Here is a 21,894-nt window from a genome sequence, read left to right as displayed (position 1 = left end):
GGGGGGGGGGTGTTATACTTTCCCATGTCAGTTTTGTGTGCTCTGTCTTCCTTTATTAATTTTAAATGGAATGGGGGGATGTAAATTCACCATTGGGGATATGTCAGTATTTGCTCAACATGCTGTATATACGTTTATTAATTTTGTATTGCATAGTGGATGCGATTTCTCTCTGGGGGGAAATCAGGGATAGCAAAAGGTCTTTCCCACAGCAGGGCAGCAGTGGGGAAAGGGAGGTTATTTCTCTGTGGGTTTGTTTTGAGTGATTTGCATGCTTTTGTGGGTTTCTAAAGCTGAGGAACTTATGCTTTCATGAACAGGCAGTTTCAGTGCCGTGACCTACTGGTCTGAAGAGGTTGATTACCTTAATGCAGCATTTGTCATGCAAGTCTTACAGCTTACACTACATTTTAAAAGCAGCAAATGATGCCTTTTTACAGTGGCAGAACAGTACGTAAAGGGGGAAATTAAAAAGCTTTCAAAATTAAGACACTTCCAAATAAGACTCATTTTTTAACAATACAAATGCATAAAAACCACATGAACTACAAAAGGGTTGTTACTTGACAAAGGTTCATGAGGTTTCACAGGTTCACTTGTAGATAGCTCTTTGCTATCTACTTTTAATTCACACAGAAAGGTAACACTCCATCATAGCACATCCCTTTGTTTCCAGACTCTTAGTCCCAGTATAGCTTTATTCACCTGTATCATGACAATGAAGGGAATGTCCCCTTAATGTCTTATTTACTTCTCTGGAAAAAATTCCCAGAGAAAAAAATTTTCACGCCTCCCTCAACTTCCAGAGCTTCCCAGGTTGCAACTTGTTCATACTCAGCTTTGCCAAATGCTGGGAAATTGTATATGGTGGTGTTTGAGAGTCTGGACCTTTCACCTATGATAGCCAAAGGGCAAGGAAACCACAGGTGCTGTTTATTGTTCAGTTTTTCATCACAAAAAGTATATGTTTTTTCACCCACAAAACTGCAATGCCAGGTACAGACCCTGCTGCCACTTTGGGAAACTTTTGAACATCATAGATATCTTTTCCTCTTCTTCCCCTACTGACTTTTAGAGCACAGATTCTGGGAGTTCATAGCTCCTCTCCAGCTCCTCCAGAACCCAGAAGATGGAAGCCAGCATTATGTTTACAGCACAGGGCAATCCGGATTGGGATCCTTCCATACAGTTGACTCCTCTGTGACTCCTTGGTACAGGGACCTGTTGTGGGAAGGGGGCCAGGGAGTGAAGGTATCAATGAACAGCAATTTGGGGACAGTTTGCTGTATGAGGAAGGAATGTGAGTATTCACACTGGCAGTCTAATATTTTTGTTTGCCCTTCCCCAGCCAGCTGTGACAATGACGACATCTGACCAGAGAGCAAAAGACCCATTTCACTGATCAGAAGATGCCGCAGTAAGATTTGTATTTATAAATAAGGACCTCTTAGGATTTATGCTGCTGAATAGTGCCTTACTGAGATTACTGCTCATAACAAACTTGAAATGGTGAAGTTAATTAATTATTTGTTTGAGCAAAACTTGTTATAGACTTGAAAACTGAATTATGGACTAGCTGACTCTCACTGCACATTTTTATGGTACAAGTCATTCTTTTCCTAACCTGGCGCAGCTGGCACATGAAATCTTCGTGTGAGGGATGGCAGGGGCAGAAAGTTTCTGCACTGAGAAGCACAGTTTCCATTTTGAGCATCAGAAAAAGTGTTGAAAAATGAATGAGGGAAGCAGGAAAGAAAGGGGCTAGGAGACTGCAGCTGGCTGTCATGGGCTCTGTAGGTCAGTTCTTTTATACTTGCTGAATACAGCTGGATTTCTAACAAGCAGGAGGGAAAGAGGAAGGGCAGGATTTGGAAACTGGCTCACATCCATCCAAGACGATAACATGCAAACCAGGCAAAAAGTAGTAAATACCAGGTACATGTCACAGCACACAATGCTAAGTCTTTAATAAAGACTAATGCAAGGATACTTGCCAGCCTCTTTGCTGTGCTGCCAGCAGCCTGGGTGTTCCCAGAGACTGAAGGCAGGCAAGGAGCAAAGGAGGGCGGGCAGCCCTGCCTAGCTGTGAGCACCTTGTTCAGGATCCTGCTTGCTGCCCCCACGTAGGGTGACAGGAGCCAGCCAGTGCTCCATGTCATTTGTCTATTAGCTGTGTCCTGGACAAACCACAGGACAACAGTGGTATTCTGTGCCCAATTCCTCTCAAAATCCTCCAAGAACAGAAAAGGAACTGGCTAGAGTTCTGGTTTCTGTCCTTGACATTTATGCAAGCCATCTTGCTCTCCTCTCTCCCAGTGCCACTGTTCATAAAACTTTGGAGGGGAATTTCATTCAGCCATTGTCTCTCCTCATCACAGTATTCCAGTACATTAACAGTCAGCCACAAAGAGGCTCTCTCTTTATGTGGAGTTACATGGGAAGGACAACGGGCAATGAGTACAAGTTGCACCAGGAGGGGTTTTATCTCAATAGAAGTTTTTTACAGTAAGAACAATCAACCACTGGAACAACCTCCCTAGGGACGTGGTAGAGTCCCTATCACTGGAAGTTTTCAAGGTCATCCCATCTAGACTCCCTTTCCCATGAAATGTTGGACAGATGATCTTTCAGAGTCTCTTCCAACTGGAGCTGTTCTTTGATTCTATAATTGGCTATCTCCCCTGAATTTACTTCTCTGGAGACTGACTCCCAGAGCTTCCCACCCAGGCCTCCAAAGTTGCCCATATAATCTACCTTCTACCTCTGAGGATAAGGTTATTTTAGTATAATTTACATTGGAAGGGACCCCTGGGGTCCATCTGGTCCAACCTGCTGCTCAGAGCAGGTTGATTAGGGTCTTCTCAGTAAAGTTTTGAGTATTTTTGAGGATGGAGATTTCACAGCCTCGCTGGGCAGTTTGTGCCAGTGTTTGATCACAGCCATGGTGATTTTTTACCCCCAAATATACACAATCAGAATTTCATATGTTCCACACTGTGTCTCTTGCTTCTTCTCCTATCACCATGCATGCACCTTTGAAAAGAGTCTGGCTCTGACTTATCTCTCCCCTCCCATTAGGTAGTCACAGACAGCAGTAAGATCCCTCAATGACCTTCTCTTCATGTCCCTGTGCATCTCGGTGACCCTCCAGGGGACTTGCTTCAGTATGTCCACCCCTTTCTTGTGCTGGGCAGCCCAAAACCAGACACAGAACTTCAGATGTGCTGAATGGAGGGCAATAAACACTTCCCTCTAACTTAGGTTCAGCTGAAAGCATCCAGGAGGCTGCAGAGCACAGAGCTACAACAAAATGCCCCAGAAATGTGTGCCCAAAATTGAGCAAATTATACAAATTTTTGTTACAAGTGGACTAGCACTGAAACAAGGAGATGAGAGTCGGCCACCTGAGCCCAGAGCAGTAGCAGGCACACAGATAAAAAAGACCGGTCAGTTAAGAGAAACTGCACAGAAATGAGGGGAGAAAGGTAGAGAATACCATAACATTTCAGAGCACATAATCACTTGAATATTAGTATGAAGCAGCTACAACTGAGCTTAAATTATGGTGATGCTAACAGGAATAAAAACAGCAGTAATTTGCCCATCATAATATAATAAGGAACTGTAGCACGCAAACACAGATTTTCTTCATATCGGTGTAGCCTGATTAAACACTGCATAGCACCAGCATGAACAGATCATAAAATGAGGCAGAAGTGGTATAAACCAATTGACTGCAGAGGCATTTCTGTAACCCAGTATTTAAAATTTAAAAAAAAAAGGAAAAAAAAAAAACTGCGATCCATTCAATCTTTGTCAAGAGATGACATATTTTCATCTTCTATCCAGACCAATGGTATTCTGCAAACAAAATCATTCATTGTTGTGCAAAACTGTATCTCCAATACACAATACTGCAAACTCTGTATACCTAGAAATAAGACCACTAATAACAGGATGGAAGAATTTCTAAGATATACCAGGACGGAAGCACACATGCATGTGGGAGGAAAAACAATCATGTATCTACCACCTTTGCGAGTGACTCCCTCAGTCAAGAGCCATTTTAGTATTAAGCCCGTGAAGTCTACCTGAGACACAGTAGCAGTGGTAAGTCTAGAGAAAACAGCCTGGAGGAGAATGCTTTTATCAGGACTGCAAATGCTGGCTCTATTAACGAAAAAGCAACTTTGCATTATCATGGGTTTTTTACATTGGCAACAGCAGCACAAATTGAGTCCATACCCAGAACTGATCATAAGGAGCAGTGGAAAGTAAAATTTGGGTTTCTTCTTACTTTGTTCCTGGAGGAAAAGAAAGAGAATGAATGAAGCTCTTAGGTTAGGAATAGTGCTCAAAACACTGCGGCAACTGGCAAAAGTTCCCAATCAGTGCAATGATTTGGGAAATGTTCACATGAATACAAATTCTGGTTAGTATTTAAGATATTACTCAGATGACTATCTTTCTGTCATAGATATTTTTCTGTCAATGTGGATTTACTATGGGGACAAGACTTTCAATACGTCCCTTCTAGATCAGAAACACTGTCCACTTCTTCCATTTTCCTGGAGGGAAGGCATTAAAATGTCAGAAGTTAATGAGTTATACAAACTTACTCTTCTTTTTTTTTTTTTTTTTCTTTTTTACTTTAACTTTCACTCTCCTGCAAAAGGCTTATTCTGATTTTTTCTGATACTGTTTTTTTTATAGAGATTTACTTACAATAAAGTCTTGTCCTTGACCCTGGAAAATTTATGCACTGATGGTATCAGATGATCAATTTTATGTGAAGAGGGAAATGGTCTTTTGGACTTAACTGCCTTCTCTAAAACCAAGGTCCATGACTTAAAACACAGTTGCAAAATGCTTCTTGTAGGAGCAGAAGCACTTGCCACGTTTGTATTTATGTAAAATCATCTGATGGGACTAGGGCCACAAAGTGATTTTTGTGGTTGGAAGAGGTTAGCAGCACAGCTAAGGTTGAAAACTGCTGTCTTAAACTATGCAGAGAAGAGCAAAGCCATGATTTGGAAATATGTTCTTTTTTGGACTACTGAGGAATGAGCAGTGCTTGTGGGGGTTCCCAAAGGCTATTTCTTACTAGATAGACTGTTGGGATAAAGATTTGCTGGATCTTCTTGCTCGTCTCCACTTTCACTCACAGTTATTGTGTGTCATGAAATTAAGCCTGGAGTGTCTCACCATAACAACATTCACATACAACAGGTTCTGCTTGAGGTGAGAGGAGGTTTTCTGGCTCTCTATCAGCAGGGAAACCTGAGGGATTCTGCAACTATATGCCATCTCAGTAACAAGCAAGCAGATGCCCTTGATGGAAGGAAGGGTCATTATTTTTCCAAACAGTTTTCCTACCTGCATCACCAGCCTGCTTGCTTCCAGTTTACTAAGCTGCTCTTTTAAGCAGAAATCATCCTGACAGAGACTTTAAGAAACAAAAGTATGATTAGGATCTGTTATATTTGGGATGTACCTTTGCCATGTTACCACTGACCTTGGAGCCTGCAACTACTGGCAAAAAGCTTTCAACAAAGAAAAACTTGAATGAAATACCCCCACCCTCAAAAAAACAGCAATCATGTATCGGGGGTGTAGTCCAAGGGAGATCTAATGGCATCCTTTCATGTCTCTCTAGCCTTGCATGTGGAAAGTTTCTGTAAAACCAGCTTGTATCCACTGAACACCAAAGAGCAGCAAGAATGCTGTATTGCAATAAATTCTTAAAGGACTTGTTCTTGCACAAACACTAAAATTCCGAAGTATCTACACTCAAGCAACTACAGCCACGCAAATTAAGGTCATGTTTTGAATAAACCAGATTCCTCCTGTGCCTGCAAGTGACTTGTATGTACATTTGTAATGTGCCCATTGCCAAAGCATCTGTGCCATGAGCTAATAGTGGAAGTTATAACAAAATAATGGAAAAGCTGTATGCACAGGCAGTCTTACACTGAAGACTGCTTAACTACAAACATAGGTCACCTCCAGAAAGGACAGAGACAGGGCCCGCATAGCCTTCTAAGAGCCATATTTTCAAAGAACAGCAGCCATTTGTGCCGCTGAACTTCTGTGTACACATACAAATGATCATAAAAGCAAGAAATTAGTGAGGGACAAAATGTGTCATAAAACGTTTCCAAAACCAGGGATGGTCTGCATGTATGGCAGCATAGGATAAATTTTGCACCCTAGAACATAAGTGGGGCTCTTCTCCAATAACTTCTACTTTTGTACATGCTCTCCAGTTAGACTGAAATATTTCCATTTAGTTTTTCAAGCTTTTGAACACAGAACCTGTTAAAAAAAAATCAGAAACAGTGTAAAGGGGTCACAGAGAAAGTCTGAGCCCGTTTTGAGAATTAGTTCAACAAAAGAAATCCTTACACATACTTGACTACAAATTTGCAAAGACAAATATCCATATTTTTGCAAAGGTCATTTCAGGTAAAGGTTTGCAATTCATACTGCTTCTTTAGATATTCAGGTGTATATCCAACAAGAATTAGAATAGGAAGAAAATCTGTTTTGTTTTGTTTGCCTGGTATCTGCAACCTTTAAAATCAGCTTGCTAAAAACACTGGTTTCCATCTGCCAACAGCACCAGAGCATATAAATAGTGTTTGAAATGCAGAAGAGGATATGAAGTCCCTCAGAAACACCATGATCTTCTGTTTAGGATATATTTTGATGATGTTTCCTACAAGTTTCCAAGTGATGGCTGGGTCTGGCAAAAAACAACAGACAGCTGGGTGTGGACTAGACAGCATGTGGACAGGAGTCAGGCTAAGGACAGCACTTGAGCCAGAACGGTTGTTTCTGCACTGGAAATAAGGCTGTAATTTCTAAAGCATCTGCAGGATACTCCCCCACAAGGGAAAAAAGAGAAAAAAAAAAAAAAAAAGAAAGAATAACAAAAAAAGAAACACTTGAGTTTAAAATATAATCTTTAAATCTACTTAAGAGTTACACTGTAAGAGGATTTATGACTAAGATGGGAAGAAAAAAATGCTTCTAAATTATTACTTGCAACTTTGAGGATATCACAGAAACTATGTTTAAAGGTCCAATCCTGGCAGCCCACATGCATGTAAATTGTTCTGTACAGCTCTGTAGCACCCACTTTCATGAAAAAGGATATGTGGCTAGAGACAGGCTTGCAGGTTTAAACTGGTTGCTTTATTTGTGGCATAAATTTCCTCCAATTAGTCAGAGAGGTGGAAATGTCCTGCTTCAAATAAAACCCAAGATAGTTAATATATATTTGTAGGGCATCTTGAAAAACTCCTGTGAATTTATTTTTTTTTTTTTAAGTCACGTTTCCCACTGAAAAACTCAAGAGAAGTGTGTCCCTGACAAAGGCCCATAAGGGGCCAAACCACTGGTTACTTGTTCTCTTTTGCTCTTTACAAATGAAGCAAAATACAGTTAATACATTATGCATGTCTTTGAGCATATTTTTATTTAGCCTGTTTTGGCTTGTTGTGCCTTTGGAACTTTCAGTTCGTTTTGGTGTGCCTTAAGAACTTTGATTTTGTGTTGTTTTTCTGGTTAATAATAAAATTGAAATGTTAGGGCAGGACATCAACTAATCTACAGCACGAGATATTTGTTTAAGTTTCAGTGAAACAGCCTCTCAACATCTCTTTTCCACTCCCTTATCTTATCAGTCACCAAACCACTCTCAACAAGCTGGCCTGTCACAGGAGCAGCGTGGGCCAGTTGCTATTAGTCACTTCATTTCCCATGAAGATCACCTGTTGTTTCACCCGCAGGAATAAGAGAGACTTTGCAGTAACATGCTATAGGGTCTCAGTACTGTACAGTTTGGGTAGAGGAACTATTCTGTGCCTTATACTTTTAGAACTACCATTAAGGCAGTGCTTAAAACAGATAGGCACATCAAACAAGCAAAAGACAATCCTCTGTCATGAGGAATTTTCTCCTGCAGAAGTCAAAGAGAGTGAACAGCAAAGCCTAAGGGAAAAAGAAGAGAAAGAAAGGGCAGTTGTCATGAGATTAGATAATTAATTACAGTCACTACATTCCCATCTCAATGTCACTTTTTTTAATTTTACTTTGGATGGGGGGTATCTTTTGGCATTTAGCAGCAATTTCTGTTCCACTGGAATATATGGGACAGGTGGGGAGTTAGAACAGATTAAGGAAAGTAGAATCAAAGAGGTGGGAAGCAGGGTGGTGGTTGAAGGGTTTTGATGGGGCTGAAAACCAAGTTCAGACTAACTGACAGAGTGAGGCAGAAAGGAAGAAAAGCCATTAGAAATGAAGATCCATGAGGGCAGGAGTACAGGAATGAGTGGTCACACAGCAGGACTGCAGGGTAGGCTTTCTCTCAGCAGCATTCATCTCTATCTTGCTCTACCCAGTGTCTGGAGGGCAGCACCCATGAACCACCACTACAATAAACTGGTATTCTTGAGATACTATTTTCCTCCTTCTTATCCCAAGGGCACAGCCTCAGTCAGTCCCTAACTGTGCCCAAAAACTTCTAACCTGGGGCAAAGAAGGAAGAGTAGACACCCTCCTGGAGGGTCACTTCTTATTTTTGCTGAAGGATGCACAGAAATTGTCAGTCTGTATGTATATCTCTAGACAGCAATTTACAGATGTGCTGCCCTCCTCCTTATAAAGCTCCTCTGAAACAGTGTGGCCAGCAGGGACAGGGAAGGGATCTTACCCCTGTCCTTGGCACTGGAGGCCACACCTCGATTCCTGTGTTCAGTTTTGGGCCCCTCACTACAAAAAGAACATGGAATTACTCAAATGTGTCCAGAGAAGGGCAACGAAGCTGGTGGAGGGTCTGGAGCACAGGTCGTACGGGGAGCGGCTGAGGGAACTGGGGGTGTTTAGTCTGGAGAAGAGGAGGCTGAGGGGAGACCTCATCGCCCTCTACAGCTCCCTGAAAGGAGGTTGCAGAGATGGGGATGAGTCTCTTTAACCAAGTAACAAGTGATAGGACAAGAGGGAATGGCCTCAAGTTGCACCAGGGAAGGTTTAGACTGGATATCAGGAAGCATTTCTTTCCAGAAGGGGTTGTTAGGCGTTGGAATGTGCTGCCCAGGGAAGTGGTGGAGTCCCCATCCCTGGAGGTGTTTAAGAGTCGGGTTGACATAGCGCTGAGGGATATGGTGTAGTTGGGAACTGTCAATGTTAGGTTAAAGGTTGGACTGGATGATCTTCAAGGTCTTTTCCAACCTTGATGATTCTGTGATTCTGTGATAAAGCTTCCCAGGGCACCTCACATGGCTCCTACAAGATTCATAGCCAATTTAAGAGGCAATTGCTAAACATGGACTGAAATGCAAGCCTTTGAATTGCCTTTTTGGTGATGTTACTTGTTCTTGGGCCTGGTAATTCTCAGCAGCATGGATTGCAAATGCTGACAGCAGGTTGGTAAATCCAGGTCTGAAAGACAGCTGGCTGAATTGCTCACTTTAACCCCAGGCTGCCCACCACTGTGCGGATCTTCAAGCAGGGATGGCAAGTGTCTGTCAGGCATAGAGCAACAACACAAAGGAAAAAAAAAAATATTGGGAGCCCCTGGTAAAAAAAATGTACCTTTTGGTCATCCTAAAAAAAGTGCCTTTTGGCTGCTTTAGTCCTAAACCTCACTGGTGACATAAATTTTTTGAGATTAAAAGGTGTAAGCCATCTAACCAACAGCCCTGAGACAGCATTGTGGAGACATCAGCTGGCTGCCCTCTAAAAGGGCCAGCCAGAAGCCAGTGTCAGGGCTCAGCTGGCAACCTCGGGCATCATCAGCTCTTCAAACTACTGCTGCTGCAGTCAGCACTGCAGCAAAGCATGGGACAACACTGCTAATAGCAGGGCTGCCAAGAACTGATTCTGGGCTCTGTGGTGCTGGCTGCATAATTAAAAATCTCAGGATGTTTTTCTGCCACTTCTTTTGTATTAAAGACAGAGTTTTTTAATGAGACAAAAATGGTGTAGTCAGTATTAGACTATCCACCTGGCCAAAAACCTATGTCCACCCTTAAATAAGAGAGTTTCTCACTTGTCCCCAGCTTCACCTGTAACTTAAAAGAAGTCCTTCAGGGAAACAACCATGCTTTTTCCCTTTTCTTTTCTGCTGAACCCAGCTTCTGGCATCTAGATGGATTCCCCTTCCCCTTTCCTGCTTACTGGAATTCATCCTTGTTGGTCCTACTATACAGGCTTTTGGAAGTCTAACTCCACCATACTGACAGGAGGCTTTCTCCAGCACCTCAGCGCAAGCGCTCCTAACTCCAAACAAGCTGCCATGATCACAGGGTACAGTGCCATATTGGCTTAACTTGGGCCCTGAAAAGTTGCTCATTTCCATCAGTGTACCACTGCACCTGATAGCATTAGCTCTGTCTCTTAATAAGTCTAATGAGTCTGAGAATGGCAGCACTGGAGTGGCACACCCTGCCATGGAGACACAATTTCAGACTGGAAAAGAATTGGCACAATTGTAACTCCTCTTTGCTGCTATACTTGGGATGTACAAGCCGAAAGGTGAGCCCAGAATTAACTGCTATGGCTCTGCTATTCTTCCAGTTCCTCCCTTACACCTCAACATGTAGTCTCTTGCTTTAGTGGAATAAAACTCAATTCAACCTTTCCAGGTTATTCTACCGGGAGAAAAGAAAACCTGTTAAAAAGTGATCTTCCATAAAATACTACTGTGTATTACACTTTCATCAGTTTATTTAACTTCATACACTCGGTACTTCTCAGCATCCTCATTTCAAGCAAGTAACACAGCCATCACATGTTTATGCTAATAGGCACATGTAGTGTCTTCTTTCTCTCAGTTTTCTTTTGTCTCTGGGGTCCATGTATTAGAAAAAGGATTCTCTAAATGGTGTTCAGAAAAGCCTCCAACTATTTCCATTCTCTTTCCTTTATCACTGTGCTGAGGTTGCACCCAGCTGATACAGAGGTTTGGTTTTTCCAGCTGGGAATCAGACCAAGACACAGCAGTAGAAGCAGCAGTCAGATCCCACTGGCAAGACACAGATTTTCAAAGCTGTTGTGAGTATGAACTCATTTAAAAATCATTTAAGAACCATTTAAATTAATTACAAAAAAGAGTAAGAAGGCTTACCTTACTAACAGCTTTAGGGTCTGTACTATATCTCATCTCTCAGCCTGGATCCCAGATGGTCAGAGCACCAAATTGCTATTTGAGTTTTTATTATTCTTGTTATTGCATTCAAGATATGTCTGGAGACAAATTATGAAGCTCCTTATGAGTGTCCAGGAAGTAGGCACACATAAAGACCATCAAAAGGCCTTGTCATACCTTGTGTTGTGGCAAGGCTCAGGTCACTCTACTGTCACATGCAGATCTGCCATGATTAGAAAAGCTGCAGTTGAACAAAGCATCTGTAAAGTCTTTGCCCAGTTAATACCCATGCATCATGCTCCCTATCAGAGATGCTTCTGGGTTTCTGGGATCTGTGTTTGCTCGCAGCACTTTTCAAATACTTGCAGAGGTTCTCAAGCCGGCCAGCTACAGCCTTGGGTGAAGTTGACTATTGAGCTGAGGTACTGGCTTGAGTCTTAGTACCATCCTACTTCACCCATTACAAAGCAAGCTAAGTGCAGAACGACTGTCCTGCAAATGGCATACGGGATGAAATGCTGCTTCTTGGCATTCCTCTGTTCCCCGATCTTCATCCCACACTCACAACCATAGCATCATTGCAGCACTAGGCTGCACATCCTAACTAGCTCCAGGATGCATGAAGGCCAGCAAAATCTGTCACCCCTGGGGAGAGAAACAGCAGCTTGAACTGTCGGTCTCAGGCAAGGGCAAGCAAATGGGCAGACAGGCACCCATGTCAGAATCTTGTTTGGCCGGTACATCGGAAGTATTTCAGTTGCCTTTGCCATATTATTAATTCATGCCCTCTTCACGCATCATTGCCACAGACTTGCATAGAACCTAAACATATATTAAAAACACTATCACTGCATAAACAGCTCATTAAAATGGATTTTAAATGGGGTCTATAAAACTAAAATAAACAAATCTAAACCAAGGGTAGAATGCCCTTAAAATTAGAGATTTATGCTTGACTGAAGAAAACAAACGAGAGACAGTTCTCTCATTTCAACCCTTCAGATGTGCCTACCCAACTGAATATCCTGTAACAACTTAAAAGGCAGATCCAGTGTGATTCATCTGTAGGCAAATACTAATCTCCTTACCTCCACAGACAACTGAAAATAAACGGAAGTTGAATATTTGGTAGTTTAGCTAGATCATTCCAAACAGACTCTATTTTCTCTAATTCCACAAAATAGATCCCTTTAAGTATATGCTTATGAGCTCAGTGGTTGTCCTGCGCTTCATCTACCCATTATTTGAGCTGCAAAGTATGAGGCAGAGGCAGCTCCACCTTATAAAAAAAGACTGGTTGGATACCTTACTGTAAGATTGCAGCCATGCTAAGAAACCTGCCTTGAGGAAACTGATTTTTTAACTCAGTGGGCATATATATTACCAAAAAACTTCTGAGGCCGTTTTTCAGCTTTAATGCATTTGAGGTGACCTGGATTTTACAGCAGAATTCACCTCAAAATGCACTGATGTAGAAGCATTTTGAAGTGTTTGGCATATCACAATAAGACAAGAGACTGATTTGTCCCTCTGCTCACTATGATTGCAAATACAGGATTTGATTTTCTGACAGTATTCTAAAAAATATTTGTAACTAGACTTAGAGATTGCAATTAACAGATAAGTGATCTAGCCAAAAAAAAAAAAAAAAAGATAGACCATTTAATGCAGCAAGTTCAATATTACATTTAACGTTTGGAAATTTTCCCTTCTATCTGACAGCCAGGGTCAACATGTGCCTATTCATCTTTTTAGAACAATAAACACATCAATTCAAGGCATCATATTATATTATTATGGGACTGGCTATCAAAAGGTATGTGGCAACGATAAAAACTCAGAGTATTTACTGATTAATATGCTTGAGATCCAGCACTTTCCGGTTTAATGCATTATTACTGGGAACATTAGTTTCAACATCTAATTTCCAAGGGACATGAAATGTTCAAACCCAAGTGGAAGTGAAAATGAACTAGTCCAAACAATAAGATTTTGAACAGCAGTTTTAAATAACAGGTTTTCCATTCTAATCTATAATATCTAATACACAATATCCATGATCCTGAAACAAACTCCTGCATTTTGCCTTCCACTTTCTTACTCATTATTCCATTTTGGAAAGGATGAATCACAAAAATCTTTTCTACAGTATTTTAAGAAATAAACCATTTTCAGACATTTTAATAGTGCCACAATAAGAGCCAAATTTCACAACATCTATGATATGAGAAATTACCATCTGATTCCTCCAAATTTTTTTGAAACCTTCTTTTCCACTGGGACCCTTGGCAAACCACAGTCCTTCCCATTCAATGGTGAGACACCAAACATAACAAGAGAAGAGAAGGAGCCCGAGTTTCCCAGCTCTGCAGCACTGCCATGATTCACAAGGGGAATTTTACGCCTCCCTCTAAACAGATGTCACGACACACACCCTCAGCAGATGGGTCTTCAAATGTCTTGATGCTGACAAAACATGTTTCCATTAAATTTTATGTCCAGAATGACCCGCTTCCATTTCTCATACAACTGATGCAGTGCCCCAGCAAAGGATGATCATCTTTTCCCTTAACTGTTGTCAGCTTTGAAGAACTGGAAAAGGCCTGTTAGGCCAAAAGGACCTCAGCAGTGATCTACCAGTTCAGTGCTCTTCCCAGAAGAAATTCTTCAATTCTTCCCAGAAGAAATTCTTACTGCTACTGTAAAAAGGGATGTTTTCAAACTTGCGTACTGCTTTCAATCTGAACTAAATGTGGCAGATATAACAGAGGAATATATGTCACCATAGCGCTACCGTTAGGAAATACACTACTCAGAACATCACAAGCTTTTCCTCTCAAAAGGTGCCATTTGGTTTTGTGATTTTTCATGGGTGGTCTAAACAAAACTACTGCCAGTTAGAGACTCTCTCATAAATCAGCCACAAGTCTTCTCCTGTAGTACCTGAATGCCACAGAACTAACACTGCTGCTGGTAAAAAGGGGAGCGATCCCATTGATGTCAGGGGTGTTTCATCCTTTCACAGCTGACAAGAAGCTGCCATGTGGTGGAGATACCAAACAACTGCATAGCCATCATTTTCTTGGTCTGTCATGTCCACCCTTTGACTTCAGCAAAGGAATTTATCCAGTTTTAGACGTGGTTGGTATTTATAGTATTGACTTCACACACCATGGAAAAGCACCAGCCACAGCACATGTTATAAGTGTACTATAACGTCTACCTCAACCTCTTACAAACTTGTTCCACTGTAGCTGCTGTCTTCAGAAGTGCTGAGACCTCACAATGCAGCTTATATGTGAAAAATTAATGAGGTTTTTCAGTTAATAAAAGAACACTGCAAAAAATGGCTGCCTGTAGTTAGTTTAACAAAATCGAAGAGAATAACCTTCAGCCCAGCAGTGAGTGACCCATGTGTGCTCTGCTGATAGCTGCCTATGTTTCCTGCCATTATTTCAGAGCTTGAGAAGACTGGTACTACTCTTACTGGCTAAACTCCTTTTGAAGAAAAATACTACTCAGGTTGCATGAGTTTTTAACAACAACTTTAAAACAGTCTACCTTTAGCCTCTGTGTGTGCTAAACCACATGCTTAGTAGTATGATGTTAAGTGTACTGAGCTCATTAAAAGCCAATGCTCCTTCTCCACTGCTTCTATAAAGGGAAAATTTATATTCTACCAGATAAAGATAACTACTGGGGTAGGGGAAACAAAACAAAAAAAAAAGAAAACACCTGTAAGAATGATAGTAGAAGTTATTCAATAATTATGCTCTTGCTTGGTACAAAAACCCCAAATATCCAGAAAACTGTGATCAACTTCTACTTCATGTAATACATCTGCTGCATAATCTGCTGGCTAGGTCCTTGATGTTCTGAAAAACACCATTAACTGTCATAATTAAATCCTCTCTAGTTATTCAGCTGCATAGCTCAACTAATATTTCACACAATACCATCAGTATGGAAGCCCACTGATTCTCCGACCTGGTAGTATAATTGGATTAAAATTATTATTTTTGAAGAGAACTACAGCCTGAAGTTTGGTGTAGTGTGGGAGTTTCCATCCTTCCCTTCAGTCAGCAAACAGCTCTGCCACATGGCCCAAGGAACATTTGTCTTTTCTGACAAAGCCACATCCACATTATAATCTTGCATAGTAATCTCATATGATGTCAGAAGTGCTGCTTTATGTCTGGGGAATAATTTGTCTGGATAAATAGAAACCATAAAGCAATATGAAGAAACATTTTACCAAGGACAAATGTTGTCTTGTGGATTTTTTTAGACTAGTACTAATTACTTCCGTGTTCTTTTCTTCCATGGCTCCAAAAGAGTTTTAAATGATGTTATTAAGTTGATGCATTTGTGCTCATATGAAGGAAGTCAGAAGCCACTGTTTCACATCTGCTGTTTTTCATTTTGTGGTTTCCAATCCCAGGGCTTCTCACCAACTGCAGATCACCCAACCCCTCCTGCTTACTATTCCCTTCCTTTATACCAAAAATAGGGAAAAAGCCAACCCATACCAATCCATGTTAAAATATATTTAACTTCACTACTTTGCAATTACTCCTTAACATTTTGAAAGCTCTTTAAAAATTTCAAAGTTTTGTGCCTTTATTTGTTCTTTTCTAATAAGCCCCTTGAAGACATTATGCTGAAACATATATTTTTTAAACAACCCTCTGTTGCTGGTGGTAAAGATTTAAACAGTATCTTTTGCCAGATTCTCTGGCAACGCGAACTGCCTGGCTCCTTCCCATGGGATTTACAGCCTCAAAAGTGTGCTCACCCACAAATGATGGGGGGGGGGGAAAAGGAAGTTAATATAATTGATAAATTAAAAAATAAGCATACAAGATCAATATCACTTATGGTATAGCTAGCATCCTTCAGCATGACGCACATTAATCCAGTATGGACCACACACAGTACTTTCATCTTGAAGAAGCTACAGCATCTTGCAGTCCTAACAACTTTTATAGCATGTCCTTGAAGTGTCCTGTTCCTTTCATCACTGCTGAGAAAATATCACAATCCCTTTACTTTTTCTACCCATAATGATAGGGTGAGCAGTGCTGAGAAAAAAAAATGCAATCACAATAACAGAGGAAAAAACCATGATTCATGGACATAGAAAGTAAATCACTAGGAAAGCCTGTCTTGTCCTCCTTTTTATTTTACTCATAGGTCAAGCAATCTTAATGAAGCCTCCTACACATGCATTTTATTGTTTGCTCTTATATAGAGTATGGTTATTTCAAACTCCTTAGTTATTTTTAAAAGCTATACTGAAAGTCCTGCATGGGTTATACCAGATGTTTGCTGAAGAACTGCTACAATTACAAGTATCAAAGCTTGAGGACAGCATCATGCTCTGCTCTCTGATTTACCTGCCAATATCAGGTAAAGTTTTGGTAGAAAACTATGATGATTACTCCCTTCTGAGTAATCTATGTCAGACAGGCAAAGGTGCTGCTATCTAACTGCCTAACTTCTCTCTAACTTTCAGCATACAAATGAAGGTTGTAGTTGCCCTCAATTTTATCTGTTTACCTGAATAAAGGTGATAAATTACCCTATTACATTTTCATACACAAATTTGAAGCTGGATTGAAGTCGTGTCAAGAATCTGCTTCAAGTCTTCTGTGCTATGTATTTACTCAGCGCCCCTTATCTGGTAAGAGAAGCAGAGGAGCCTTTGGTCAGTGGGGAGGAAAGAGGGGAAGGGGAAAACAAAGGTGCATTTGCAGCACAGAGACATTACTGTGCTACCTTAATCTGTCTTTCCTGGCTTGTAAGTATTGTTAAAACAAAGTACACATAGATATAAGTGTGACAGCATCCAAAACACATTCCTAGGATCCTGAACAGCCAAGATGAAGCCTTTGCCATTGCATCTTCATTGCTACCTGCAGCTCCCCAAACCAGCTTGATATAATTGCTAACCTGGAGAAATCTGTCTTTAAATGCAGAGGAAATTTACACAGTGTATGGCAGGGCTTTACCACATTTCCTCTAGCCTTTTTCTCCAGACTCATGCCATCCGCTCTCCCTACTTTGCTCCATGCCATGCTTTTCTACTTTTCCCCCTCAGTTTCTTCTTCCCTTTGAGTGACTTTCTCTCTCTCTCTTCCTCTTCTGATACTCTTCACTCACAGCGTAACACTGATGAAGATGAAACAACTGCTGCATCTGAACATCATTTACAAACTCATTCCCTCCTTCACTATACTGACAAGGCTAAAACCCAGTTCATCCCCTCCCTGACACCCCAAATGTTTTTTTCTCCCTTGAGATAAAAAATTTCTCGCAAACAGAGACTCAAGTTCCTGAGACACTAGTATCGATTCTGCAACCCACTTACAGTCATATACAAACGCATCATCAAAGAAATGTGGGATATTGAAATATAAATCACTAACGCTGATCAGTCAGCAATTTTTTCAGACCACAGTATATATAATTCAGAGTTCCCAAAAATAAGAGGTCCGAATGCAGATCTGACCAAGATGTAAATTTAGGTCAAATCCTATCCTGAAATAGGAATACACATTTCGCACTGAGTCACAGTGCCTGGATGAAAAAATAACTCAAGTTATGACCTTGTTTAAAACTCTGAACAGAGGTAATCTAATAACGACCAGCAAGACCTTTTTTGCTGATGTCCAAAGCAAATGAGCAGTGTGGATTCTCCACTGGAAACCCTGTCTTTGTTCAACATCTTCTACAGGGATGTCAAACCTCCTGAGTTCGTGCAAGCTGTGTAACTGAAGTAGTATATACTAACCCAGAAGATCTACCAAGTGAATGGACTCAGTAAAGCCCCTAACAGCTGAAGCTGAATTGCTTGAGTGTATTGATTTTATGCAGAACTGTGGTGGTGAAATGCCTATAGAAATTATAGTACTCAGTGTTATTTTTTCTTTTATATCTTCTCCTGTTTACGGAGCCATCCATCGAAGATAGTCCATTAAGTTTTTACTTTTTTTTTTTTTTTTTTTTTTATATGTTTATTACAACAAGAAAAATAAAAGCCCTTAACACTAGTCTTAATCTGGTTGTTTTAGAAAGTAAATGTGGAACTAAAAGAACAGGCCCTTCTATGGTATCTTCAGACATGTTCCTGGAGAATTGAGTTTCCTTCTGTCTATTCAATCCATCTTTACCGCGATGACCAGGAAGAAACACAAAACAATTATTTCTTCCTCCCATACACACAATCTACCTTCATATCTGCAATCCATATCCACACAATCTACCTTCATATCTTCACATCTGAAAAAAATAATAGTTTCATGTACTTCTCTTTCAGGCCAAAAACCTTGAAACATCTTTTTAGGATATGCAAAATACAGAAGTGACCTGATACAAATACATACCAGAACAGTCACAACAGAGAGAGATACAGTGGCAGCTTCTCAGACAATATAGGTTATGTTAATAGGAATAGACCATTGTGGTAATTCTCCAGAATTTGTTATAAAGCCCACTGGCATTTAGGCACCGTTTAAATATATTTATTTGTTGATAGATACAATAATTTATATATAAACCCTGAAAAATTTCCAACAGCAGTAGACAAGAAACACATCTGTTTTCTTTGAACCTGTAAAAATCAGATGCCTTAAGGTAAATAATTGCACCTCTGTTTTTTTCAAATCTTCCTGTAATTCTGAGATTGAATGAGTATATGCTTCATACTTCCCTGGAATTATGTTTCAAATAAACACTCAGTGACAGCTCTTGCCAAGTCTCTCCAGAATATTAAGGACACACCAAGTATTTCTGGACTTCCTTGGAATGGAAAGATGTGGGTGACACACCCAGAATCACCAAGGGTTTGCATCATTGCTCTGAGCACATTTTCACCACCTCTGGAAAAGCTGAGTTTGTTTGTTGCTATTTCTTTATTTGTCAAGTCCCTGCTTGTTCCATTCTTGGCAAAAGGAGTTTTACAGCATTAGGGCTTTTGCAGACAGGATTTATCTTGTTTAAAACTTACTTTCAACTATATTTCATTTGAGAGTTTTAGCTGTTTTCTAAAGTCCTGTCATCAGCGGGGACCATGCTTTAACAATCAGCTACTATTCACTTTGCAAAACAAGAATGTTTCCAGCAGCATGAAGCTCTGCCCAGAGTCTTACAGGCTCAACCTCTGGCACTTATCTACTCTTTGTCAAGATCTGCAGCAATGCAATATTTCTTTCCAGCTCATTACTTCAGATTACAATGGACAAAATTCAAGTTATTTCAAGCTTTACAAAGATTTTAGCATGATTTTTCCATTTATTTTGTATTCTCCTTATGCACATTTAAGAAATTGTATTTCTTAGGCAGGGTGGGTCTAAGGAACCCTAAAAACCCAGCTTGCTTTCTATAAGCAAGGCAGGCAGCTGGAATTCCTGCAGGCAGCTGGAATGGGTGCCAATTGCATTTGGAAGTATTGTTACAGGCAGCAATAGCTTCAGTGAGAATGGGGCCCACATCCAGTCAAAGTAAAGGGTTCTCAGGAGAAAAAATGCTATTTTTCCATCATCAGAAAGACTCCAGCGCTCTGGTCTTCTTGCTGTGTAATGCTACTCCTGCCATTTCTGACAACTCCAGGGTTTCTTTCACACCTTGCCTGACACTCTTTCAGAGCTGCAGGTTTGGGATTTCAATTCACTTGTGCTCTCTTCCTTAAAAGTATCATTAAAGAGTCTATGTGGGAGAAGACTTATTTAAATCCATCTACATTCAACAATGGCAATAAAAAATGATTGCATGGTTAAGCTCATAGAAAGCCAAGCACAAGACCTGGGCCAGTATTCTTTTAATCAAATAATTGCTATTCAGGCAAGACTTTATGTGCAACAATTATTTCTTTTAAAAGCCAAAAAAATACTTGAATGAACTCAAGTACATGAATGACTTTATTTAATGGCCATTATAATATTATATTATAAATATATTGGAATATTTCTTTAGCTTTGTATATATTTTCTTTTCTAATCATACCACTAGAAAAATAATACCACACTGCAGGATAAAAGAAAAAACAGTTATTGGAAAGAAGCTTCTTCTTCAGCTTGCCAAGCAGCTACCAGCCTTCCAAGCAGCCAAAATGGCATACAGTAGGGTTGCTATACAACGTAATCAGTGGGACTCGGAGAATTGCTTTGCCATTTCCAAACGTATAATGACTGTTCTGAAACAACCATGTTTTGCATGAGGAGGATTTGAAGGGAAGCAGGTGGCTGCTAACAACAGTAAACATCACGCTGCTGTTAGGGATGGGGTAGGAGGAGGGTAAGAGCCTGACTATGGAGTGTTTTGTTTCCTTGTGACCACCTCAGACAAGGATTTGAAGGGGGAAAAGACAGCTCTGCTGTGACACATTATCAGGCTGATGAAACTCTCATCTCCAAAGGTTTTTACCTTTTTAAAGCATGGTAATAACTATCTGGCCAGATTGATTTCTTATTTTCCCCTGATGATTTAATCGTAATAAATGTGCTACGTGTGAAGGGTCACCAAAGACTTTTCTAAGAACCTATTGTTACAATTCAGGCATTACAGAGGAAAGGAGAGAGAAGAGAAGGAGCCCGAGTTTCCCAGCTCTGCAGCACTGCCATGATTCACAAGGGGAATTTTACGCCTCCCTCTAAACAGATGTCACGACACACACCCTCGCAGATGGGTCTTCAAATGTCTTGATGCTGACAAAACATGTTTCCATTAAATTTTATGTCCAGAATGACCCGCTTCCATTTCTCATACAACTGATGCAGTGCCCCAGCAAAGGATGATCATCTTTTCCCTTAACTGTTGTCAGCTTTGAAGAACTGGAAAAGGCCTGTTAGGCCAAAAGGACCTCAGCAGTGATCTACCAGTTCAGTGCTCTTCCCAGAAGAAATTCTTCAATTCTTCCCAGAAGAAATTCTTACTGCTACTGTAAAAAGGGATGTTTTCAAACTTGCGTACTGCTTTCAATCTGAACTAAATGTGGCAGATATAACAGAGGAATATATGTCACCATAGCGCTACCGTTAGGAAATACACTACTCAGAACATCACAAGCTTTTCCTCTCAAAAGGTGCCATTTGGTTTTGTGATTTTTCATGGGTGGTCTAAACAAAACTACTGCCAGTTAGAGACTCTCTCATAAATCAGCCACAAGTCTTCTCCTGTAGTACCTGAATGCCACAGAACTAACACTGCTGCTGGTAAAAAGGGGAGCGATCCCATTGATGTCAGGGGTGTTTCATCCTTTCACAGCTGACAAGAAGCTGCCATGTGGTGGAGATACCAAACAACTGCATAGCCATCATTTTCTTGGTCTGTCATGTCCACCCTTTGACTTCAGCAAAGGAATTTATCCAGTTTTAGACGTGGTTGGTATTTATAGTATTGACTTCACACACCATGGAAAAGCACCAGCCACAGCACATGTTATAAGTGTACTATAACGTCTACCTCAACCTCTTACAAACTTGTTCCACTGTAGCTGCTGTCTTCAGAAGTGCTGAGACCTCACAATGCAGCTTATATGTGAAAAATTAATGAGGTTTTTCAGTTAATAAAAGAACACTGCAAAAAATGGCTGCCTGTAGTTAGTTTAACAAAATCGAAGAGAATAACCTTCAGCCCAGCAGTGAGTGACCCATGTGTGCTCTGCTGATAGCTGCCTATGTTTCCTGCCATTATTTCAGAGCTTGAGAAGACTGGTACTACTCTTACTGGCTAAACTCCTTTTG

General features: G+C 40.5%; 1 protein-coding gene across 5 annotated transcripts in view; it reads right to left on the bottom strand.

The window, feature by feature from the left end:
* ENOX1 (ecto-NOX disulfide-thiol exchanger 1) overlaps positions 1–21,894 on the bottom strand; it is a 381,250-nt gene that overhangs the window by 264,361 nt on the left and 94,995 nt on the right. Inside the window, exon 1 of one of the 5 annotated variants that reach the window (XM_026853222.1) lies at positions 11,132–11,233. The exons of 3 other annotated variants lie outside the window; for them this stretch is intronic. The gene's annotated coding sequence lies outside the window, so the exon portion shown is untranslated. Of the gene's footprint in view, positions 1–1,069; positions 1,143–11,131; positions 11,234–21,894 lie in introns of those variants that run through there. One more of the 5 variants, XM_026853232.1, reaches the window with a different exon arrangement.

Source organism: Athene cunicularia (genome assembly GCF_003259725.1).
Source record: "Athene cunicularia isolate RWA chromosome 1 unlocalized genomic scaffold, athCun1 chr1_part1, whole genome shotgun sequence".
NCBI classification, from domain to species: domain Eukaryota; kingdom Metazoa; phylum Chordata; class Aves; order Strigiformes; family Strigidae; genus Athene; species Athene cunicularia.
This window is presented reverse-complemented; position numbering and strand designations above follow the sequence as displayed.